At 41.0% G+C, this 25,837-nt stretch overlaps 1 long non-coding RNA gene and 1 pseudogene across 2 annotated transcripts; one reads left to right on the top strand and one right to left on the bottom strand.

Moving 5' to 3' along the window:
* Positions 1–10,269: 10,269 nt before the first annotated feature.
* On the bottom strand, positions 10,270–23,462 carry LOC134486636 (uncharacterized). The gene is made up of 3 exons (XR_015686984.1): positions 23,327–23,462; positions 11,731–11,835; positions 10,270–10,717 (listed from the first exon to the last, which is right to left on the bottom strand). It is a non-coding gene; the product is annotated as an uncharacterized LOC134486636 (long non-coding RNA).
* On the top strand, positions 20,468–22,729 carry C1s-ps1 (complement C1s, pseudogene 1; annotated as a pseudogene). The gene has a single exon (XR_015686983.1). The product of XR_015686983.1 is annotated as a complement C1s, pseudogene 1 (transcript).
* Positions 23,463–25,837: the final 2,375 nt, after the last annotated feature.

The following is a 25,837-nucleotide window of genomic DNA, read 5'->3' as shown; positions in this document are numbered from 1 at the left end:
TTAACTTGAGTATTTCTTATATACATTTCGAGTGTTATTCCCTTTCCCGGTTTCCGGGCAAACATCCCCCTCTCCCCTCCCCTTCCGTATGGGTGTTCCCCTCCCAACCCTCCCCCCATTGCCGCCCTCCCCCCACCAGTCTAGTTCACTGGGGGTTCAGTCTTAGCAGGACCCAGGGCTTCCCCTTCCACTGGTGCTCTTACTAGGATATTCATTGCTACCTATGGGGTCAGAGTCCAGGGTCAGTCCGTGTATAGTCTTTAGGTAGTGGCTTAGTCCCTGGAAGCTCTGGTTGCTTGGCATTGTTGTTCATATGGGGTCTCGAGCCCCTTCAAGCTCTTTCAGTTCTTTCTCTGATTCATTCAACGGGGGTCCTATTCTCAGTTCAGTGGTTTGCTGCTGGCATTCACCTCTGTGTTTGCTGTATTCTGGCTGTGTCTCTCAGGAGCCTGCACTTCTTTGCTTCATCCATCTTGTCTAATTGGGTGGCTGTATATGTATGGGCCACATGTGGGGCAGGCTCTGAATGGCTGTTCCTTCTGTGTCTGTTTTAATCTTTGCCTCTCTATTCCCTGCCAAGGGTATTCTTGTTCCCCTTTTAAAGAAGGAGTGAACCATCCACATTTTGATCATCTGTCTTGAGTTTCATTTGTTCTAGGCATCTAGGGTAATTCAAGCATTTGGGCTAATAGCCACTTATCAATGAGTGCATACCATGTGTGTTTCTCTGTGATTGAGTTACCTCACTGAGGATGATATTTTCCAGTTCCAACCATTTGCCTACGAATTTCATAAAGTCATTGTTTTTGATAGCTGAGTAATATTCCATTGTGTAGATGTACCACATTTTCTGTATCCATTCCTCTGTTGAAGGGCATCTGGGTTCTTTCCAGCTTCTGGGTATTATAAATAAGGCTGCGATGAACATAGTGGAGCACGTGTCTTTTTTATATGTTGGGGAATCTTTTGGGTATATGCCCAAGAGAAGTATAGCTGGATCCTCAGGCAGTTCAATGTCCAATTTTCTGAGGAACCTCCAGACTGCTTTCCAGAATGGTTGTACCAGTCTGCAATCCCACCAACAATGGAGGAGTGTTCCTCTTTCTCTGCATCCTCGCCAGCATCTGCTGTCACCTGAGTTTTTGATGTTAGCCATTCTCACTGGTGTGAGGTGAAATCTCAGGGTTGTTTTGACTTGCATTTCCCTTATGACTAAAGATGTTGAACATTTCTTTAGGTGTTTCTCAGCCATTTGGCATTCCTCAGCTGTGAATTCTTTGTTTAGCTCTGAACCCCATTTTTTAATAGGGTTATTTGTCTCCCTGTGGTCTAACTTCTTGAGTTCTTTGTATAATTTGGATATAAGGCCTCTATCTGTTGTAGGATTGGTAAAGATCTTTTCCCAATCTGTTGGTTGCCGTTTTGTCCTAACCACAGTGTCCTTTGCCTTACCGAAGCCTTGCAGTTTTATGAGATCCCATTTGTCGATTCTTGATCTTAGAGCATAAGCCATTGGTGTTTTGTTCAGGAAAATTTTTCCAGTGCAGAAAAGTTGGTCTTACCTGTGGTCCTGAGTCTCAAGTTTGCTCGTGGGGTGCTGCCTACGAGCTCTCAGCGGCGGCAGCAACCAGGAAGATCTGCGCCGCTGTTTCCGGGAGCCTTCTTGCACCAGGGTTCCAGATGGCGTTTGGTGTTTTCCCTGGTTTTTTCATTATTTGACATTACCTCCAGAGCTGGACATATCTATTGAGTGATCATGTGATGTAGCACACAGGCAGCCTTTGTAATTTCTATCTAATGGATACAGTATATGGATAGATTGGTCAGGAATAGTAATGGCTCCACAAAGGAAGAGCCAAGGACTTACAGGCCCTCAGAATGGCCTGGGACTCACTATGTATTCTAGGCTGAACTTGAACTGAGGTTGATTCTCCTGCCTCAGCTTCTCCAGTGCTGAGACTGCAGTTACAAGTCACCATGCTCAACTTTACATTGATAAATTTTGCTTACAAATTTAAATGAGTAGAAGCTGTTGACTGCCACCTCTTTATTAAAATCTCTTTAGTAAAGGACAAGACTAAAGAAGTTGTGCATTTTGCAATGCTTGAGGTTACTATCTTGGTACTGGAGACCATGGCCAGTAAGGTGTCTGTCCTAACTTCTCCATTACTGTAAATCACTGAGACATTGCCTAAAAGTTTCCCTTCGCAGTAAAATCTTCTAGGATTTTACAAAAATCTTTTATGTCAAAGATGTTAAAAACATGAGTGGCAGCTGTACAAATTTCTACACATAGCAAAACCAAAGCAAAAGGCCTTGCCAGGACATCTTATTCCCTGCTGAACTATGATATTGGAAATATCCCCAAGGCACACATTTTACTGAGAATAGCCCAGGCTGGATTTTTAGAAGATGGTTTCAGTAAAACATTTATATCTCATGATAGTGCCTTCATGACTGGTCGAATTGGATGGCATCTCTTCCCACTCCTTTTCAAATTCTAGTACAACAAATAGCTCCCTAGAATACTCTATCTTGTTCTGAGCCCTAACCTGCTCTTTACACACTTTCAATCTTACACCATATTCCTTAAGAGCTGGTGACCACACTGAGGGCACACTCCTATGAGGCCAATGGACCACAGATTGTGCTCCAAACACCCCAACTTCTGGTTTGATATGCATCCAATTTGAACAAACTGTCAGGTTCATCTGTGCTACATTCTGGTGACAATTACAGCTGATTTGTGACTTTGATTGGTTTATAATCTAGGGGTCCACATAATATTAAGTTGGTTCCCCATTGAAAATGATACCCCAGCCCTGCATGGTAGGTGACATTGCCCTGGTATCAGATGTCATTACTGGGTGATGACAGCTCCTCAGGCAACATCATCCCAGACAAAGACCTTGTCCTTGAAAATGCTTCACCTTCTATGTCAGAGTTGACTTTACTCAGACACTAAAGCCGTCACTCATGGACAAACTCTCCTGTTACATGTGTTGGATAGAACACATCTTTTTCTTCCTTCCTTTGATTTTAGAATTCTGCTACATTTTAGAATTCTACTACATTTGCATTCTTCTACATGCTGACCTCCAGTTGAACCAGCATCATTTGTTGAAAATGCTATCTTTTCCCCACCAATACCACACAGTTTTTAATTACTATTGCTCTGTCATACAGCTTAAGGTCAGGGATACTGATTCCCCCAGAAGTTCTTTTATTATTGAGGATAGTTTTTACTATCCTGTTTTTTTTGTTATTCCAAATGAATTTTCAAATTGCTCTTTCTAACTCTATGAAGAATGGAGTTGGAATTTTGATGGGAATTGCATTGAATCTGTAGAAAGCTTTTAGCAAGATGGCCATTTTTACTATATTAATCCTGCCAATCCATTAACATTGGAGATCTTTCATCTTCTGTGCTCTTCTTCAATTTCTTTCTTCAATGACTTGAAGTTCTTGTCATACAAATCTTTCACTTGCTTGGTTAGAGTCACACCAAGGTATTTTATATTATTTGTGGCTATTGTGAAAGGTGTTGTTCATGTAATTTCTTCCTTAGCCTGTTTATCCTTTGAGTAGATGAAGGCTACTGATTTGTTTCTTTAGGAGTTATGGGACTATTTAGATGGTTTATCTGATCCTGAATTAACTTTGGTACCTGCTATCTGTCTAGAAAATTCTCCATTTCATCCAGATTTTACACTCTTTACTAATAGGATCTGAAAAAAATTTTAAATTTCCTCATATTGTTGTTATTTCATTTCTGACTTTGTTTATTTGGGTACTCTCTGTGCCCTCTCATTAGTTTATTTATCTTGTTGATTTTCTCAAAGAACCAGCTCCTGGTTTTGTTGATTCTTTGTATAGTTCTTTTTGTTTCTACTTGATTGATTTCAGCTCTGAGTTTGATCCTTGAAGTTTCTGCCTGTTCCCAGAGTTGACCCTGTGACACAAATCATTTTTTCCAGATCCTGTGGCTAGAGAGCTGGATTTTCAGAAGTGCAGATAATCATGAGAGCAGAGGTTAGATCAGTACTTCTGCTCACATTTCTTGCCCAAGAGGAACACACCTGGAGCCCCCTGGAACAGGAACCCAGAAGCAGTCTGGGACACGATCATTCTGGTTTCTGCCTGTGCCCAGAGCTGACCCTGTGACACAGCTCTCTTTACATAGATCCTGCTGGCAGAAAGCCAGTTTCAAGGAGTACTGACACAAAGGCTTAAAGGAGGGTCAAGCCACTAAGAGACAGCAAGACCAGCTAACACCAGAGATAAGCAGATGGCTAAAGGCAAGGGCAAGAACCTAAGCAACAGAAACCAAGGCCACTTAGCATCATTAGAACCCAGCTCCCCCACCACAGAAAGCCCTGGAAACCCCAACATGCTGGAAAAGCAAGATTTTGATTAAAATCACAACTCATGATAATGTTAGAGGACTTTAAGAAGGACATAAATAACTCCTTTCAAGAAATACAGGACAATACAGGTAAACAGGTAGAAGCCCTTAAAGGGGAAACACAAAAATCCCTCAAAGAATTACAGGAAAACACAACCAAACAGGTGAAAGATTTGAACAAAACCATCCAGAATCTAAAAATGGCAATAGAAACAATAAAGAAATCACAAAGCTAGACAACCTTGGAGTTAGAAAACATAGGAAACAGATCAGGAGTCATAGACTCAAGCATTATCATCAGAATAGAAGAGATAGAAGAGAGATTCTCAGGGCAGAAGATATGATAGAAAACATTGATATAACCATCAAAGAAAATGCAAAATGCAAAAAGCTCCAAACTCAAAACATCCTGGAAATCCAGGACACAATGAGAAGAACAGGCCAGTAAATATCTTCAACAAAATAGTAGGAGATAACTTCCCTAACTTAAAGAAAGAGATGCCCATTACCGTACAAGAAGCCTACAGAATTCCAAATAGATTGGGGCAGAAAAAATTCTTCCTGTCACATAAAAATCAAAACACCAAATGCACAAAATAAATAAAAGCAGTAAGAGAAGAAGGTCAAGCAACATATAAAGAAAGACATATCAGAATTACACCAGGCTTCCAAACAGAGATTATGAAGCCAGAAGATCCTGGACAGATATCATATAGAACCTAAGAGAACAAAAATGCCAGCCCAGGCTACTATACCCAGCAAAAATCTCAACATAGATGGAGAAAACAAGAAATTCCATGACAAAACCAAATTTATACAATATCTTTCCACTAATCCAGCCCTACAAAGGCTAATAGATGGAAAACTCCAACACAAGGAAGGAAACTACACCCTGGGAAAAGTAAGACAGTAATATTGATGCAACAAACCCAAAAGAAGAGAGCCACACAAACATAATTCCACCTCTAACAGCAAAAGTAACAGGAAACAACAATCATTAGTCCCTAATATCTGTCAACATCAGTGGACTCAATTGCCCAATAAAAAGACATAGAGTAACAGATAGGATACGTAAACAGGACCTAGCATTTTGCTGCATACAGGAAACACACTTCAGTGACAAAGACAGACACCAGCTCAGAGTAAAAGGCTAGAAAACAATTTTCCAAGCAAATGGTCCCAAGAAAAAATCTGGAGTAGCAATTCTAATATTAAATAAAATCGACTTTCAACCACAGGTTATCAAAAAAGATAAGACACTTCATATTCATCAGAGGAAAAGTCTACTAAGAAGAATTCTCAATCCTGAATATCTATGCTCCAAATGCAAGGGCACCTACACTCATAAAAGAAACCTTACTAAAGCTCAGAGCACACATTGCAACACACACAATAATAGTGGGAGATTCCAATATCCACTCTCATCAATGGACAGATCATGGAAACAGAAACTAAACAGAGACACAGAGAAACTAACAGAAGTTATGAACGAAATGGAATTTAAAGAAAATGAAGGCACAATATACCCAAACTTATGGGACACAATGAAGGCAGTGCTAAGAGTAATACTCATAGCTCTGAGTGCCTGCAAAAAGAAATCGGTGAGAGCATACATTAGCATCTTGATAGCACACCTAAAAGTTCTAGAACAAAAAGAAGCAAATACACACAAGAGGAGCACATGGTAGGAAATACTTAACTCAGGGCTGAAATAATCCAATTTCTTATAATTTTGGGTATGTTGTGCCTTCATTTTCATTAAATTCTAAAAAGTCTTTTTAATTTTTTTCTTTATTTCTTCCTTGACCAAGTCATAATTGAGTAGAGCATTGTTCAACTTTCACATGTATGTGGGCTTTCTGCTGTTTTTGTTGTTATTGAAGACCAGTCTGTGGTCATCTAATAGAATGCATGGAATAATTTCAATCTTCCTATATCTGTTGAGGCCTATTTTGTGACTGATTCTATGGTCAGTTTTGGAGAAGGTACCTTGAGGTGCTGAGAAGATGTTATATTCTTTTGTTTTAGGATGAAATCTTCTATAGATGTCTGTTAAATCCATTTTGTTCATAACTTCTGTTAGTGTCACTGTGCCTCTGTTTAATTTCTGTTTCCATGACCTGTCCATTGCTGAGAGCAGGTGCTGAGGTCTCCCACTATTATTGTGTGTGTTGCAATGTGTGCTTTTAGCTTTAGTAGTTTCTTTTGTGAATGTGGGTGCCCTTGCATTTGGAGCATAGATGTTCAGAATTTGAGAGTTCATCTTGGTGGATTTTTCCTTCAATGAGCATGGAATATCCTTCCTTATCATTTTTGAAAACTTTTGGTTGAATGCCAATTTTATTTGATATTAGAATGACTACTCCAGCTTGCTTCTTGGGACCATTTGCTTGGAAAAATTTCCCCATCCTTTTACTCTTAGCTAGTGTCTTTGTCACTGGGGTGTGTTTCCTGTATGCAGCAAAATGCTGGGTCCTGTTTACCTATTCAGTCTCTTAGTTTATGTCTTTTTATTGGGAAATTGAGTCCATTGATGTCAAGAGATATTAAGTAATAGTGGTTGTTTCCAGTTACTTTTGTTGTTAGAGATGAAATTATGTTTGTGTGTCTCTTCTTATGGGTTTGTTGCAGGAAGATTACTTTCTTGCTTTTCCTTGGGTGTAGCTTTCCTCCTTGTGTTGGAGTGTTCTATTTACATCCTCTGTGGGGCTGGATTAGTGGAACGATATTGTATAAATTTGGTTTTGTCATGGAATATCTTGGTTTCTCCATCTATGTTAATTGAGAGTTTTGCTGGATATAGTAGCCTGGGCTGGCATTTGTGTTCTCTTAGGGTCTGTATGACATCTGTCTAGGATCTTCTAGCTTTCATAGTCTCTGTTGAGAAGTCTGGTGTAATTCTGATAGGTCTGCCTTTACATGTTACTTGACCTTTAACCCTTATTAATTTTAATATTCTTTCTATTTTTGTGCATTTGGTGTTTTGACTACCATGTGACTGGATGCATTTCTTTTCTGGTGCAATTTAATTGCAGTATTGTAGGCTTTTTCTTTGTTCGTGGGCAACTCTATCTTTAGGTTAGGGAAGTTTTCTTCTATAATTTTGTTGAAGATGTTTACTGGCCTTTTAAGTTGGAAATCTTTGTTCTCTTCTATACCTATTATTCTTAGGTTTGATCTTCTCATTGCATCATGGAGTTTTTGGATGTTTTGGGTTAGGGGCTTTCTGCTTTTTGAATTTTCTTTGATTATTATGTCAATGTTTTATATGGTATCTTCTGCCCCTGGGATTCTCTCTTCAATCTCTTGTATTCTGTTGGTGATACTTGCCTCTATGACTCCTGATTTCTTTTTTAGGATTTCTATCCCCAGGGTTGTCTCTCTTTGTGAATCCTCTATTGTTTCTATTTCCATTTTTATTTCATTGATGGTTTTGATTAATTCCTTCACCTGTTTGGTTGTGTTTTCCCATAATTCTTTAGGAGATTTTTGCATTTTCTTTTTAATGTCTTCTACTTGTTTATCTGTGTTGTCCTGTATTTCTTTTCTTTTCTTTTTTTTATTAACTTGAGTATTTCTTATATACATTTCGAGTGTTATTCCCTTTCCCGGTTTCCGGGCAAACATCCCCCTCCCCCCTCCCCTTCCTTATGGGCGTTCCCCTCCCAACCCTCCCCCCATTGCCGCCCTCCCCCCAACAGTCTAGTTCACTGGGGGTTCAGTCTTAGCAGGACCCAGGGCTTCCCCTTCCACTGGTGCTCTTACTAGGATATTCATTGCTACCTATGGGGTCAGAGTCCAGGGTCAGTCCATGTATAGTCTTTAGGTAGTGGCTTAGTCCCTGGAAGCTCTGGTTGCTTGGCATTGTTGTACATATGGGGTCTCGAGCCCCTTCAAGCTCTTCCAGTTCTTTCTCTGATTCCTTCAACGGGGGTCCTATTCTCAGTTCAGTGGTTTGCAGCTTGCCTCTCATTATTTGGTTATCTCTGATGTTAGTTGTTCTTGATGTCTCTAACTGGAGCTTGTCCCTCCAGTGTGCCTGTGAGCTCGGTATCTTAGGAGTGAGAGGCTCCTGGCAGACCAGCTCTCTGCAGGCAGTTTTTGTTTCCAGGGGCTGTGGGACAGCTGTAGCTCTGGGTACAAATGCAGACCAAAAGGATCCTGTCCACAGCCACCCAATGGTCCCTGAGCTTTCTGTACTTCTGGCAGGTCTCTCTTTTTATAGTCAGTGGAGAGAACATGGGGTCCTTCCTGTGAGCTGTGGGCTTAGGAGGGAGAGCCCTATTGGCAGACCAGCTCTCTGCCATTAAGTTTGCGGTCTGAGAGCCCTTTGTTTCAACTTTATCAATTCTTATTTCTTCATCATTTTAAAATTTCTTCATCCCTGTATCTAATTTCTCCATAGAAAATACCCCAGAACAATGCCTTCAGCCCCGGTTAATTTAATGTTGACCTTGTATCTCAAGCTATTTCTCTTTACTATTCTAGCATGTTGAATTTAAGTTTAGGTTATGTATTTGCAAATTTAGCTGTTTACCTAGAATCTATAAACTGTGAACACTGACATATATAAATATATGCTTATTACATACAAAATTTTGGTTATTGCTTGCTTCCTGACAGAAAGCTGGCTTTGATTTCGGAACTTGATGATAGATTTTGCCTTATTCTAGTAACGTGGTTCTGCTTTATTCATGTGCCTTATGACAAAGTCTTTGTCAAGTACCAGTTCCAGGAATTGTTCTACCATATGATCTGCTTACATTTCACTTGCTGACTTGATTGATTTTGTGTATTAATGCCTGCTTCCAGATTGCAGACCCTTCCTTCCAACAATTTCTTGTACCTAAAGAACATAAAATGACAAGGGGGATACTGAAAATAAATACAACATGATCTGCTCAAAATTCTTTCAATAGGGGACTGTGGCTATAGTATGGTAAAGTGCAAATGTTCAAAAGTAGACATAATACCACTGTTTAAATAACAAACTTCTCAATAAAGAAAAACAATGTCAATAAACTCATATAGAGTTTAGTGAGGAATGAAATGTGCTAGAGATGAGGGTATATACTTGATGGTTTCACCAATGTTAATTATTATAGGAAAGAAATTATTAAATAAATAAAATATATGCACATGTCAGTAATGACCAATATGTCACACCTCAAACTTATACCTGACTCAATTATATGTACTTGAAGTATAGGAATGGAATGTGTAGATAATTCAAATATATCTTGATAGTATAAATGCATCTATCATCATTCATCATTATTGATGAAGAGCTGAGAGAATTCAAAAATTTAGAATGAAAAACTGAGTTTTCATTAACTATGGTAAGTGGCTTTTGCCTTTTCACAAATTTCTATCTGCTTAGTTGCATCCTTTGCCCCAGTAGTGATCATTATCCAAGAAAGAGGAGCAAGGGGGAGGGTAGAGTAGTCCTGTAAGATTCTCAGACACACACAACTTCCCCCTCAGTGAACAGCACTTCACCATTCTTACTAATTCCAATTATACCGCAATCTTGACGAGAAATGGCTAGTTCCTATTTTCTACCCCACCAATACGCTTTTTAGCTGTGGCTCCTATATGCAGGCGTCTTATTCTTTCATAAATACTATAACAGGAATGTTGTAGATGGCAAGTTGTACTCACCACTGCAATTTCTGGGAATAGAGCCTGAGTAAAGAGTGAAGTGCCCACATAAAGGGAAAGCCCATGTTTCCAGGAAGGAAGAAGGATGTGTCTTAAAGAATGTTAACTATTAGCTTGTTCCAAATTAGACATTTAAGCAAAGAAAAATAATTGTTTCTTAAAACATCTTTTTATTTATTCTTTGATAAGTGTAACCAACAAATGTAATCATATCTCCTCCTGAGCTCCTCCCATTGTTGCCAAGACCCCCCCTATCACTTGCTGCTGCCGCTGCTTCTCCTCCTCCTCCTCCTCCTTCTTCTCTCTCTCTCTCTCTCTCTCTCTCTCTCTCCCCCCCCATGCCACTGAGTCTAACTAGTACCCTCTATTAGAATGTTGATCAAGCATGCTACCCTGACCTTGTGCAGGTTATCATAGCAGCAGCAAGTTTATGGGTGCTGGGGACTTGAACTCCCATCCTCATGCTTGTGCACTCTTATCTGCTGAGCCATCAGCAAAGCCTTGCTTTTGTGGTTTTTTTTTTGAGGGCAGGCATATAGTCCAGGCTGGCCTTGAACTATCTGTAGAGCCAAGGATGACCTTGAATTCTTGAGATCCTCTTGCCTCCAAAACTGAAATGCTGAGGTTCTAGGCATGAACCTTACTTTATTTCTGTGAACACACAATTTTAATAATTTTGAGTGGAATTACTTTTAAGTACCCAAACTTTCACCTAAAGCTGAGTTTAAAATATTAAAATATATTAACATCTGAATATACTTACACTGTAGTTGACGTTTTAAATATATTTCAAATATTACCCTTTGTATATAAGAATAAAATATCTTGAGATGACAATTTTCTATAAATTTAGAACTGTTTGAATTATGAAATATTATAGAAAAAACTAATATTCCAATTCTGAAGTTAAGATATAAATATTTTATAGACACTAACATGCAATATCATCAATATATTAATAATTGACAGATATTTATTAAATAAGTAAAGTCCATGAAATATTCAGAAGTTAAGCAAAAAGGCACAGAATATTTTAAAAAAGGAAAAAGGGATAAAGTATATAGCTAAGACTCTGCCATGAAAATTCCTAAGGAGAACCACACTCGATGTCAACACAAATAAGCAGGTAAATATAGATATAAACCCCAGAAGTTTTATAGAATTGTGAAAATTAAATTCATACAAAATACTGCTCATTCAATGTAGCAATCATTTTAAGGCTGATAATTAACACTAGGTTCTGAATAAATTTTCAAGAAAAGACTGCATGTGAATTTCCAAACCTTTATTTTAAAGGTATTTTATGTCTATTCTCTCCTTCGAATCTTGCTCTAAGATAGTGTCCAAATGTGTACAAAAGGACCACATTCCTTTATAGACATCTTCATCTATTCATCCCTCAGATTAGTTCAGATGGGTTAGCTAATTCATGTTAACATCTATGAGAAACATAAAATGTAGGACCCCAGCACCCCAAAGGTTGAATGTCTCACCTGGAACTTGGATGATCAAAATAATATATGATATTGATATTCTCCTCAGAATTCAAAACCAATTCTAGATCAATAATGCTATAGAATCCCATTTAAACAATTCCGGAAACAAATAAGTTATATAATTTTTAAAATCTTAGAAATGTTTAAACTAAAGATATTTTGAATTACCCTGATAGTCAGTCCTCTGAAGTGGTGGACTCGGAACACTTTTCTAAAGAGTTTTCTGATCTACATGTTGGCTTTAGCATGTCGTCCCTTGGTCCAACCTGCACACTGGAAACACTCAATTTTCAATCTGTTTATTTGTGGCAATCCAGGCTGGTCTCAACTCACCACCCTCTTCCACCAGCTCCCTGGATGCTGGGATTGCAATATATGCCAATGGTCCATTTCTATTCAGTCTATTTTAAATTTAGGAACTGAAGATTTAAGTTGAAAGAAGAAGAGAGCTGACAATAGGACAAAACAACAACCAACAGATTGGGAAAAGATCTTTACTAATACCATATCTGATAGAGGGCTAATATCCAACCTATACGAAGAGCTCAGGAAGTTATAGACTCCAGAGAGCCAAATAACCTTATTAAAAGTGGGGTACAGAGCTAAACAAAGAATTCTCAGCTGAGGAATACCATATGGTGAGAAGAACCTAAAGAAATGTTCAACATCCTTAGTCATTAGGGAAATGCAAATCAAAATAACCCTGAGATTCCACCTCACACCAGTCAGAATGACTAATATAAAAAATTCAGGTGACAGCAGATGCTGGCAAGGATGTAGAGAAATAGGAATGTTCCTCCATTGTTGGTGGGACTGCAAGCTAATACAACCACTCTAGAAATCAGTCTGGAGGTTCCTCAGATAATTTGATCCAGCTATACAACTCCTGGGTATATTCCCAAAAGATGCTCCAACATATAACAAGGACACATGCTCCACTATGTTCATAGCAGTCTTATTTATTATAGCCAGAAACTGGAAAGAACCCAGATGTCCTCCAACAGAGGAATGGATACAGAAAATGTGGTACATTTACACAACAGAGTACTATTCAGCTATCAAAAACAATGACTTCATGAAATTCTTAGGCAATTGGATGGAACTAGAAAATATCCTGAGTGAGGAAACCCAGTCACAAAAGAACACACATGTTATACAGTCACTGATAAGTGGATATTAGCCCAAAAGCTCGAATTATCCACAAGATACAAGCCACAGACCACATGAAGCTCAAGAAGAAGGATGAAGCTCAAAGTGTGGATGCTTCAGTCCTTCTTAGAAGGGAGAACTAAAATATTCATAGGAGGAGATATGGAGACAAAATGTGGAGCAGAGACTGAAGGAAAGGCCATCCAGAGACTGCCCCACCTGGGGATACATCCCATAGGCAGACACCAAAACCAGACAATATTGTGGATGCCAAGAAGTGCACGCTGACAGGAGCCTGATATATCTGTCTCCTTAGAGGCTCTACCAGAGTCTGACAAATAAAGAGGTGGATACTTGCACGGGGTCCCCAGTGGAGGAATCAAAGAAAGGACTGAAGGAGCTGAAGGAGTTTGCAACCCATAGGAAAAATAACAATACCAACCAACCAGACCTCCCAGAGCTCCCAGGGACTAAACCACCAAGCATAGAGTACACATATGCTGCATATGTAGCAGAGGATGACCTTGTTGGACATCAATGGGAGGAGAGGCCCTTGGTCCTGGAAAGGTTCCATGCCCCAGTGTAGAGAAATGCCAGGGTGGGGAGGCAGGAGTGGGTGGGTGAGTTGGGGAGCACCCTCATAGAAGCAAGGAGAGGGAGGACGATATAGGGGGTTTTCAGAGGGAAAACCTGGGAAAGGGTATAATATTTGAAATGTAAATAAATAACTTATCTAAAAAAACAAAACAAAAAAGCAAAAACAAAAACAAAACAAAACAAAAAGAATAGCAGACGTGCTCTGTGTCTCTCTGTTCTCTCTGTTTCTCCCTGTCTGTTTCTTTCTGTCTCTCTGTCTGTCTCTTTATCAGTCTGTCTCTGTCTCTCTGTCTTGTCTGTCTGTCTCTGTCTCTGACTCTGTCTCTCTTCCTTTCTTTCTTTCTTTTTTTTTTATTAACTTGAGTATTTCTTATATACATTTCAAGTGTTATTCCCTTTCCCGGTTTCTGGGCAAACATCCCCCTCCCCCCTCCCCTTCCTTATGGGTGTTCCTCTCCCAACCCTCCCCCCATTGCCCCCCTCCCCCCATAGTCTAGTTCACTGGGGGTTCAGTCTTAGCAGGACCCAGGGCTTCCCCTTCCACTGGTGCTCTTACGAGGATATTCATTGCTATGGGGTCAGAGTCCAGGGTCAGTCCATGTATAGTCTTTAGGTAGTGGCTTAGTCCCTGGAAGCTCTGGTTGCTTGGCATTGTTGTACATATGGGGTCTCGAGCCCCTTCAAGCTCTTCCAGTTCTTTCTCTGATTCCTTCAATGGGGGTCCTATTCTCAGTTCAGTGGTTTGCTGCTGGCATTCGCCTCCGTATTTGCTGTATTCTGGCTGTGTCTCTCAGGAGCCATCTACATCCGGCTCCTGTCGGTCTGCATTTCTTTGCTTCATCCATTTTGTCTAATTGGGTGGCTGTATATGTATGGGCCACATGTGGGGCAGGCTCTGAATGGGTGTTCCTTCAGTCTCTGTTTTAATCTTTGCCTCTCCCTTCCCTGCCAAGGGTATTCTTTTTCGTCATTTAAAGAAGGAGTGAAGCATTCATCCTTTGATCATCCGTCTTGAGTTTCGTTTGTTCTAGGGATCTAGGGTAATTCAAGCATTTGGGCTAATAGCCACTTATCAATGAGTGCATACCATGTATGTCTTTCTGTGATTGGGTTAGCTCACTCAGGATGATATTTTCCAGTTCCAACCATTTGCCTATGAATTTCATAAACTCGTTGTTTTTGATAGCTGAGTAATATTCCATTGTGTAGATGTACCACATTTTCTGTATCCATTCCTCTGTTGAAGGGCATCTGGGTTCTTTCCAGTTTCTGGCTATTATAAATAAGGCTGCAATGAACATAGTGGAGCACGTGTCTCTTTTATATGTTGAGGCATCTTTTGGGTATATGCCCAAGAGAGGTATAGCTGGATCCTCAGGCAGTTCAATGTCCAATTTTCTGAGGAACCTCCAGACTGATTTCCAGAATGGTTGTACCAGTTTGCAATCCCACCAACAATGGAGGAGTGTTCCTCTTTCTCCACATCCTCGCCAGCATCTGCTGTCACCTGAGTTTTTGATCTTAGCCATTCTCACTGGTGTGAGGTGAAATCTCAGGGTTGTTTTGATTTGCATTTCCCTTATGACTAAAGATGTTGAACATTTCTTTAGGTGTTTCTCAGCCATTCGGCATTCCTCAGCTGAGAATTCTTTGTTTAGCTCTGAACCCCATTTTTTAATAGGGTTATTTGTTTCCCTGCGGTCTAACTTCTTGAGTTCTTTGTATATTTTTGGATAAAAGGCCTCTATCTGTTGTAGGATTGGTAAAGATCTTTTCCCAATCGGTTGGTTGCCGTTTTGTCCTAACCACAGTGTCCTTTGCCTTACAGAAGCTTTGCAGTTTTATGAGATCCCATTTGTCGATTCTTGATCTTAGAGCATAAGCCATTGGTGTTTTGTTCAGGAAATTTTTTCCAGTGCCCATGTGTTCCAGATGCTTCCCTAGTTTTCCTTCTATTAGTTTGAGTGTGTCTGGTTTGATGTGGAGGTCCTTGATCCACTTGGACTTAAGCTTTGTCCAGGGTGATAAGGATGGATCGATCTGCATTCTTCTACATGTTGCCCTCCAGTTGAACCAGCACCATTTGCTGAAAATGCTATCTTTTTTCCATTGGATGGTTTTGGCTCCTTTGTCAAAAATCAAGTGACCATAGGTGTGTGGGTTCATTTCTGGGTCTTCAATTCTATTCCATTGGTCTATCTGTCTGTCTCTGTACCAATACCATGCAGTTTTTATCACTATTGCTCTGTAATACTGCTTGAGTTCAGGGATAGTGATTCCCCCTGAAGTCCTTTTATTGTTGAGGATAGCTTTAGCTATCCTGGGTTTTTTGTTATTCCAGATGAATTTGCAAATTGTTCTGTCTAACTCTTTGAAGAATTGGATTGGTATTTTGATGGGGATTGCATTGAATCTGTAGATTGCTTTTGGTAAAATGGCCATTTTTACTATATTAATCCTGCCAATCCATGAGCATGGGAGATCTTTCCATCTTCTGAGGTCTTCTTCAATTTCTTTCCTCAGTGTCTTGAAGTTCTTATTGTACAGATCTTTTACTTGCTTGGTTAAAGTCACACCGAGGTACTTTATATTATTTGGGTCTATTATGAAGGGTGTCGTTTCCCTAATTTCTTTCTCGGCTTGTTTCTCTTTTGTATAGAGGAAGGCAACTGATTTATTTGAGTTAATTTTATACCCAGCCACTTTGCTGAAGTTGTTTATCAGCTTTAGTAGTTCTCTGGTGGAACTTTTGGGATCACTTAAATGTACTATCATGTCATCTGCAAATAGTGATATTTTGACCTCTTCTTTTCTGATCTGTATCCCCTTGATCTCCTTTTGTTGTCTGATTGCTCTGGCTAGAACTTCAAGAACTATATTGAATAAGTAGGGAGAGAGTGGGCAGCCTTGTCTAGTCCCTGATTTTAGTGGGATTGCTTCAAGTTTCTCTCCATTTAGTTTAATGTTAGCAACTGGTTTGCTGTATATGGCTTTTACTATGTTTAGGTATGGGCCTTGAATTCCTATTCTTTCCAGGACTTTTATCATGAAGGGGTGATGAATTTTGTCAAATGCTTTCTCAGCATCTAATGAAATGATCATGTGGTTCTGTTCTTTCAGTTTGTTTATATAATGGATCACGTTGATGGTTTTACGTATATTAAACCATCCCTGCATGCCTGGGATGAAGCCTACTTGATCATGTTGGATGATTGTTTTGATGTGCTCTTGAATTCGGTTTGCCAGAATTTCATTGAGTATTTTTGCGTCGATATTCATAAGGGAAATTGGTCTGAAGTTCTCTTTCTTTGTTGTGTCTTTGTGTGGTTTAGGTATAAGAGTAATTGTGGCTTCATAGAAGGAATTCGGTAGGGCTCCATCTGTTTCAATTTTGTGGAATAGTTTGGATAATATTGGTATGAGGTCTTCTATGAAGGTTTGATAGAATTCTGCACTAAACCCGTCTGGACCTGGGCTCTTTTTGGTTGGGAGACCTTTAATGACTGCTTCTATTTCCTTAGGAGTTATGGGGTTGTTTAACTGGTTTATCTGTTCCTGATTTAACTTCGGTACCTAGTATCTGTCTAGGAAATTGTCCATTTCCTGAAGATTTTCAAGTTTTGTTGAATGTAGGTTTTTATAGTAAGATCTGATGATTTTTTGAATTTCCTCTGAATCTGTAGTTATGTCTCCCTTTTCATTTCTGATTTTGTTAATTTGGACGCACTCTCTGTGTCCTCTCGTTAGTCTGGCTAAGGGTTTATCTATCTTGTTGATTTTCTCAAAGAAACAACTTTTGGTTCTGTTGATTCTTTCTATGGTCCTTTTTGTTTCTACTTGGTTGATTTCAGCTCTGAGTTTGATTATTTCCTGCCTTCTACTCCTCCTGGGTGTATTTGCTCCTTTTTGTTCTAGAGCTTTTAGGTGTGCTGTCAAGCTGCTGACATATGCTCTTTCCTGTTTCTTTCTGCAGGCACTCAGCGCTATGAGTTTTCCTCTTAGCACAGCTTTCATTGTGTCCCATAAGTTTGGGTATGTTGTACCTTCATTTTCATTAAATTCTAAAAAGTTTTTAATTTCTTTCTTTATTTCTTCCTTGACCAGGTTTCATTGAGTAGAGCATTGTTCAATATCCAAGTATATGTGGCCATTCTTCCCTTATTGTTATTGAAGACCAGTTTTAGGCCGTGGTGGTCCGATAGCACGCATGGGATTATTTCTATCTTTCTGTACCTGTTGAGGCCCGTTTTTTGACCAATTATATGGTCAATTTTGGAGAAAGTACCATGAGGAGCTGAGAAGAAGGTATATCCTTTTGCTTTAGGATAGAATGTTCTATAAATATCCATTAAGTCCATTTGGCTCATGACTTCTCTTAGTCTGTCGACATCACTGTTTAATTTCTGTTTCCATGATCTGTCCATTGATGAGAGTGGGGTGTTGAAATCTCCCACTATTATTGTGTGAGGTGCAATGTGTGTTTTGAGCTTTAGTAAGGTTTCTTTTACGTATGTAGGTGCCCTTGTATTTGGGGCATAGATATTTAGGATTGAGACTTCATCTTGGTGGATTTTTCCTTTGATGAATATGAAGTGCCCTTCCTTATCTTTTTTGATGACTTTTAGTTGGAAATTGATTTTATTTGATATTAGAATGGCTACTCCAGCTTGCTTCTTCTGACCATTTGCTTGGAAAGTTGTTTTCCAGCCTTTCACTCTGAGGTAGTGTCCGTCTTTGTCTCTGAGGTGTGTTTCCTGTAGGCAGCAGAATGCAGGGTCCTCGTTGCGTATCCAGTTTGTTAATCTATGTCTTTTTATTGGGGAGTTGAGGCCATTGATATTGAGAGATATTAAGGAATAGTGATTATTGCTTCCTGTTATATTCATATTTGGATGTGAGGTTATGTTTGTGTGCTTTCATTCTCTTTGTTTTGTTGCCAAGACGATTAGTTTCTTGCTTCTTCTAGGGTATAGCTTGCCTCCTTATGTTGGGCTTTACCATTTATTATCCTTTGTAGTGCTGGATTTGTAGAAAGATATTGTGTAAATTTGGTTTTGTCATGGAATATCTTGGTTTCTCCATCAATGTTAATTGAGAGTTTTGCTGGATACAGTAACCTGGGCTGGCATTTGTGTTCTCTTAGGGTGTGTATGACATCAGTCCAGGATCTTCTGGCCTTCATAGTTTCTGGCGAGAAGTCTGGTGTGATTCTGATAGGTCTGCCTTTATATGTTACTTGACCTTTTTCCCTTACTGCTTTTAATATTCTTTCTTTATTTAGTGCGTTTTGACTATTATGTGACGGGAGGTGTTTCTTTTCTGGTCCAATCTATTTGGAGTTCTGTAGGCTTCTTGTATGCCTATGGGTATCTCTGTTTTTAGGTTAGGGAAGTTTTCTTCTATGATTTTGTTGAAGATATTTACTGGTCCTTTGAGCTGGGAGTCTTCACTCTCTTCTATACCTATTATCCTTAGGTTTGATCTTCTCATTGAGTCCTGGATTTCCTGTATGTTTTGGACCAGTAGCTTTTTCCGCTTTACATTATCTTTGACAGTTGAGTCAATGATTTCTATGGAATCTTCTGCTCCTGAGATTCTCTCTTCCATCTCTTGTATTCTGTTGGTGAAGCTTGTATCTACAGCTCCTCGTCTCTTCTTTTGGTTTTCTATATCCAGGGTTGTTTCCATGTGTTCTTTCTTGACTGCTTCTATTTCCATTTTTAATTCCTTCAACTGTTTGATAGTGTTTTCCTGGAATTCTTTCAGGGATTTTTGTGTCTCCTCTCTATGGGCTTCTACTTGTTTATTTATGTTTTCCTGGAATTCTTTCAGGGATTTTTGTATCTCCTCTCTATGGGCTTCTACTTGTTTATTTATGTTTTCCTGGAATTCTTTCAGGGATTTTTGTGTCTCCTCTCTATGGGCTTCTACTTGTTTATTTATGTTTTCCTGGAATTCTTTCAGGCATTTTTGCAATTCCTCTCTGTAGGCTTCTACTTGTTCTCTAAGGGAGTTCTTCACGTCTTTCTTGAAGTCCTCCAGCATCATGATCAAAAATGATTTTGAAACTAGATCTTGCTTTTCTGGTGTGTTTGGATATTCCATGTTTGTTTTGATGGGAGAATTGGGCTCCGATGGTGCCCTGTAGTCTTGGTTTCTGTTGCTTGGGTTCCTGCGCTTGCCTCTCGCCATCAGATTATCTCTAGTGTTACTTTGTTCTGCTATTTCTGACAGTGGCTAGACTGTCCTATAAGCCTGTGTGTCAGGAGTGCTGTAGACCTGTTTTCCTCTCTTTCAGTCAGTTATGGGGACAGAGTATTCTGCTTTCGGGCGTGTAGTTTTTCCCCTCTACAGGTCTTCAGCTGTTCCTGTGGGCCTGTGTCTTGAGTTCACCAGGCAGCTTTCTTGCAGCAGAAAATTTGGTCTTACCTGTGGTCCCGAGGCTCAAGTTCGCTCGTGGGGTGCTGCCCACGGGCTCTCTGCAGCGGCAGCAACCAGGAAGACCTGTGCCGCCCCTTCCGGGAGCTTCAGTGCACCAGGGTTCCAGATGGTCTTTGGCTTTTTCCTCTGGCGTCCGAGATGTGTGTGCAGAGAGCAGTCTCTTCTGGTTTCCCAGGCTTGTCTGCCTCTCTGAAGGTTTAGCTCTCCCTCCCACGGGATTTGGGTGCAGAGAACTGTTTATCTGGTCTGTTTCCTTCAGGTTCAGGCGGTGTCTCCGGCAGGGGTCCTGCCGCTCCTGGGCCCTCCCCCACGGGAGCCCAGAGGCCTTATATAGTTTCCTCTTGGGCCAGGGATGTGGGCAGGGGTGAGCAGTGTTGGTGGTCTCTTCCGCTCTGCAGCCTCAGGAGTGCCCACCTGACCAGGCGGTGAGGTCTCTCTCTCTCACGGGGTCTGGGAGCAGAGAGCTGCTGCCCCTTTCTTTCTTTGAGAAAGGGTTTGCACTGAAGCCCAGGCTGGCCTTGAACTCATGTCAGTTCTGCTTCATGCACCTGACTACTGAGATTACTGGCATGAGCCATCACGCCTGGCTTTGAGAGTATTTAAGTAACAAGCCTTTTCTGGTGTTTGGTTTGTTTTTTCCTTATAGATTTGGCTTACATCATTCTTCCTTGTAGGTCTTTGTTCTTGACCTTGACTTTTCTCTGCTTTTTGCAGATGTAAATGAATGCACAGACTTTACAGATGTCCCTTGCAGCCACTTCTGCAATAACTTCACTGGTGGATATTTCTGCTCCTGCCCCCCAGAATACTTCCTCCACGATGACATGAGGAATTGTGGGGTCAACTGTAGTGGGGATGTATTCACTGCCCTGATTGGGGAGATCGCAAGTCCCAATTATCCCAACCCATACCTGGAGAACTCAAGGTGTGAATACCAGATTCGGCTGCAGGAGGGCTTCGGACTGGTGTTGACTATCCGGAGAGAAGATTTTGATGTGGAACCAGCTGACTCAGAGGGGAACTGCCATGACAGTTTAACTTTTGCTGCAAAAATCCAACAGTTTGGTCCTTACTGTGGCAATGGATTCCCTGGACCGCTAACTATTAAAACCCAGAGCAATACTCTTGATATTGTCTTTCAAACTGACCTAACGGGGCAAAATAAAGGCTAGAAGCTTCGTTACCATGGAGATCCCATCCCCTGTCCCAAAGAAATCAGTGCTAATTCTATCTGGGAGCCCGAAAAGGCAAAATATGTGTTCAAGGATGTCGTGAAGATAACCTGTGTGGATGGATTTGAAGTTATGGAGGGAAATGTTGGCTCAACATCATTCTATTCCACTTGTCAAAGCAACGGACAGTGGAGCAATTCCAGGCTAGAGTGTCAACCTGTGGACTGTGGTGACTGTGGTGTTCCAGAACCCATTGAGAATGGTAAAGCTGAAGACCCAGAAGACACTGTATTCGGCTCCGTCATCCACTACACGTGCGAAGAGCCATATTACTAGATGGAACAGGAAGAAGGCAGAGAGTATCACTGAGCTGCTAATGGGAGCTGGGTGAATGACCAGCTGGGTGTCGAGCTTCCAAAATGTATTCCAGTCTGTGGAGTACCCACCGAGCCCTTTAAAGTACAGCAGAGGATATTTGGAGGATACGCTACAAAGATTCAAAGTTTTCCTTGGCAGGTCTACTTTGAGTCCCCCCGAGGTGGCGGGGCTCTTATCGATGAGTACTGGGTGCTGACGGCCACTCACGTTGTGGAGGGAAACTCTGACCCAGTGATGTATGTCGGGTCCACGTTTCTGAAAATAGAGCAGTTGAGAAATGCCCAGAGGCTCATCACTGAACGTGTGATTATTCATCCCGGCTGGAAACAAGAGGATGACCTGAATACACGGACAAATTTTGACAATGACATTGCCCTGGTGCAGCTCAAAGACCCTGTGAAAATGGGACCCACTGTTTCCCCCATCTGCCTGCCAGAAACCTCCTCAGACTACAACCCCTCAGAGGATGACCTGGGGCTGATCTCTGTGTGGGGCTGAACAGAGAATAGAACCAATGTTATTCAACTCAGAGGGGCGAAGTTACCTGTAACATCTTTAGAAAAGTGCCAGCAGGTAAAAGAGGAAAACCCCAAAGCGAGGTCAAACGACTATGTTTTCACTGACAACATGATCTGTGCTGGGGAAAAGGGTGTGGACAGCTGTGAGGGTGACAGCGGAGGGGCTTTTGCTCTGCCGGTCCCCAATGTCAAGGACCCCAAATTCTATGTGGCTGGCCTGGTGTCCTGGGGGAAAAAGTGTGGGACCTATGGGATCTACACAAAGGTAAAGAACTATGTGGACTGGATCCTGAAAACTATGCAGGAGAATAGTGGGCCGAAGAAGGACTGATCCGTAGGTAACAACACCCCTCCAGGGCATAGCAAGGTCATTTTTCTCAGATCCTGGGGCGGTCCCATTATTTCGAAATGATGGAGAGAGGGTGTGGGAGCATGGTTAACATTGAACATGATTGTCAAGAAGCCTGCTTGGAGGCAGAGTTGATCACTGAGCCGTGTTGGTTATTCAGTTGCTATTGCTAACAACATGGCGGAAGCCTTTCTGTCTTGCTTCATCCCACAGGGATATCTTAAATGATTTCCCCCTCATTTAACCTGCTTGAAATCCTTATTGCTTACAGTAAAGCATGTTTCCAATCTGGTTCTGGCTGGCTCGAGAGCCACAGAAGGAGAGGGAAATTTGAGGGCATCTTGTCATGGAATTCAGGCATCAACAGGTTGTCTGAAACACTATGCAGTCAGGGAACACAGCCTTTTCTCTTTCTAAGTGAGATTTACCCAATAGCTGGAAGTCAGAATTGACTACCTTAGTTTTCCTTTGTGAGTTGTTTCAATATGTTTCCTAGAAATTAGTTTTCTTGTAATCCTCCTTTGTATCATACAATGTAATGACTTAGTAAAAGAGAAATTGAACATTGAAAAAAAAAAGAATAGCAGACGCAGCTGGACAGAGTGAGCTACAGATAAGGGACCCCATTCAGAACCTAAAATAAAGGGTAGCCTTGAGTTTTACAATCAGAAATGAGATGTGGATAGAAGAGCCAGCTGCAGGAATAACGCAAAGTATTAGAGTAGATGGTGTGTACATCTTGGTTTAGAAAGCAAGACGGCACACTAACTGTGCAAGAAGGTGGATTACCAGAGCTAACAGAGAATTCGGGAGGAAAAGAGACCTTTCCGAGATCTTCTTACTCCTTCAAAGTTATCAGTTAAACATTTATCAGTTAAAAACAGTTATCAAAATTGTGAACTATTAGAACCTTTCTTTAAAAACAAAAACAAACAAACAAACACACACACAAACAAACAAACAAAAATCAGCTTCTGCAAGGGGCAGCACTTTCTGGTAGAAGCAAGGTGACCCCAGTTGTCCAAGGAGGCCATGGGAAAGCAACCACAGACAAGGGGAGCCCGGCTTCCTGAGGATGCCCAGCCTCAGGCTGGTGGAGGTCACATGGCAGGAGATGAGACTCCTGACTAACCCTGGAGCTGCACAACTGTACCCATTACCTCCTGCAGCTTCTGAAATGCAAGTGTACACCTTCCTGAGTTTCCTTGTTTGAAGACTTCAGCAGCTTGACAGTGAGAAGGCAGGAAGAAGCCCAGGAAGGAGAGGGAGGACAGAGAGACAGGGGGGTGGGCCCTAAGATGGCGCTCTGTGCGTGCGTGCGTGCGTGCATGCGTGCGTGCGTGTGTGTGTTCCAACAGCCTGTGGAACTGTTTTAGGACACCTCAATGTCCTCACCTACCACAAAACAACAGATCAACAGTAACAAAGCATCAGAGTTTGAATGTGTAAAGAAAACATAGATAGTTCCAGGAACAATCAGGAGTGTAGGGAAACAGACACTCAGGTCAACCTGTCGGCTAGTCCTTCACTCAGGGATGAGCAGCATGTTCTTCAACCCTCCTTTAATCTTGCAGAACACCCTGTTAGATTGCTCCTAATGTGCTTCCTACAGACCGGAACCTTGAGGCTCAAGTAGGTTGAATGTCTTCCAGAGCCTTTGCTATGTAGAAGAAGGGGCATCGAAAGCTTGCCATTTCGATGCCACCGTCATTTTCGTCTCCATTTAAACGTGCCACGTCAGCATCAGAAAAACTGTGTATAAAGATACTTGGAACTTCATCCACGATGGGGCTAATTGCACAATGAATTTCTGGCATGAAGAACGCAAGAAGAAACTCTTGAATAGTCTGAAGTCAGAAAGGATGTAAAGCCCATGCTCTGAGCAGTATTGAGATCTTTGAAGCGTCATTACAAACGGGCAAAAATAACTTGGTAGGGTTCAGAGGTCACTACACCTTTCATGGCTGCCAGTGCTATAGGAGTAAGGATGTCGCTCCCGAAGCACACAGGGCGAAAGCTTCCTTAGCTTCCTTGTCTCCAGGCTTTAGCAGTTTGACTGAGAGAAAGAAGCCCTGGGTGTGGAAACAACATTTTCTATAGCAAAAAAGGACAACATATTAGGTTATGAACATATTTAATCTTATACTGAATTCCCAAAGTGGCACATGAGCCTCATCTTTAATTTTTTCCTTATGTTTTGTCAGCTTAGAGATGAGTGTCTTCACAAAGAGATTTTTTTAAAAGGGTATTTTAAGGATAATGTTCTTCCTCTTTTAAAAAGCAGCAGAGGTTTGCAAAACCCAGGACTAACACATCCAACTACTTGCTTAAAAAGCTCAGCTTTTTTTTTACTCATAAGAAAAATGAGTACAAAATGTTCTCAGCACAGAAACATGTGGTCATATGCTAAAATATAAATATGTACAGTTTTTTTTTTACTGCAGTGAAAAATTTGAAAAAGCTATATATTCAGGGAAAGATTTTTTCCATAATATTTAGGATGGTCATTCAATGGAATACTATTAAAAGTCTATGGAAGGAATTAAAGATAGAAAGAGAAAGATGTATTCATATTTTAATTAAAAATAAAGAAAATATTTTTTTTTCGGAGCTGGGGACCGAACCCAGGGCCTTGCGCTTGCTAGGCAAGCGCTCTACCACTGAGCTAAATCCCCAACTCCAAGAAAACGTTTTTAAATGTAGATATTTAAAAAAAAATCTCGAGAATACCCATGACTTCCAGATCTAAAAATTGGCTAACATTTACATTCAGAGACCCTCAGAAGAGACTTCAGTAAAACTGACATCTAGAGTATTCAGTTCACTGGACAAACGATAGCCACCTGGAGGTTCAGGGTATTTGATGATCATAGGTACAGAGAGGAGAGAAGACGCAGACTGGAACACTTAGAGGAGAGTGGAGCAGGTTGATGAGCCTTCTGCCTGGTAATTGTAGCTCTCATCCCTCATGGAGAAGCTTCCCTTTGCAGCAGACGTAGACCATTAATGGAAAAGCCACACCTGTTCAAGAGGCAGAGGCCAATTGATCATGGGGTGCCCTGCTCTCAGCTCCCATTCCTAAGGCTCAGGGAACATTGTAGAAAAGGAGGCAGAAAGATAGTAACAGCCAGGCAACCAGGAAGTGAGAACATATCCTCTAGAAACAACACTCACGATACTTGAACAAGCCACCTAAACAAGATCCAAATAAATGACACAACCACGACTGAATCAATAGACAGTCCAATGTGGAGGGGGAAATCTCACGGGGTCCCCACTTCCAGACAAAGAAGCACAGGCAAATAGTGAGTCCCAAGAGAGGGAGAATTAGTCTTCCCAGGGACAAGTTCATTACCTCGTTATTCAAAACCAAGTGGTCAGCCCTGAAATCATGTGCGTGCAAGCAAACACAAGCGTTTGTACTTATATATGTATGCATATGCATGGAATAAGAAAAAGAGGCTATGAATCTGAGAGGAAGTAAGGGGATATAACGGGTTGAAGGGAGAGGATGCAAGAGGGTTGGAGGAAAAAGGAAAGGAGGGAAATGATGTCATATTTTAAAATACAAAAATTAGGGCTGGAGAGATGGCTCAGTGGTCAAGAGCACTGACTGCTCTTCCAGAGGTCCTGAGTTCAAATCCCAGCAACCACATGGTGTCTCACAGCCA

This window comes from Rattus norvegicus, chromosome 4 (genome assembly GCF_021556685.1).
Source record: "Rattus norvegicus strain SHRSP/BbbUtx chromosome 4, alternate assembly SHRSP_T2T, whole genome shotgun sequence".
NCBI classification, from domain to species: domain Eukaryota; kingdom Metazoa; phylum Chordata; class Mammalia; order Rodentia; family Muridae; genus Rattus; species Rattus norvegicus.
This window is presented reverse-complemented; position numbering and strand designations above follow the sequence as displayed.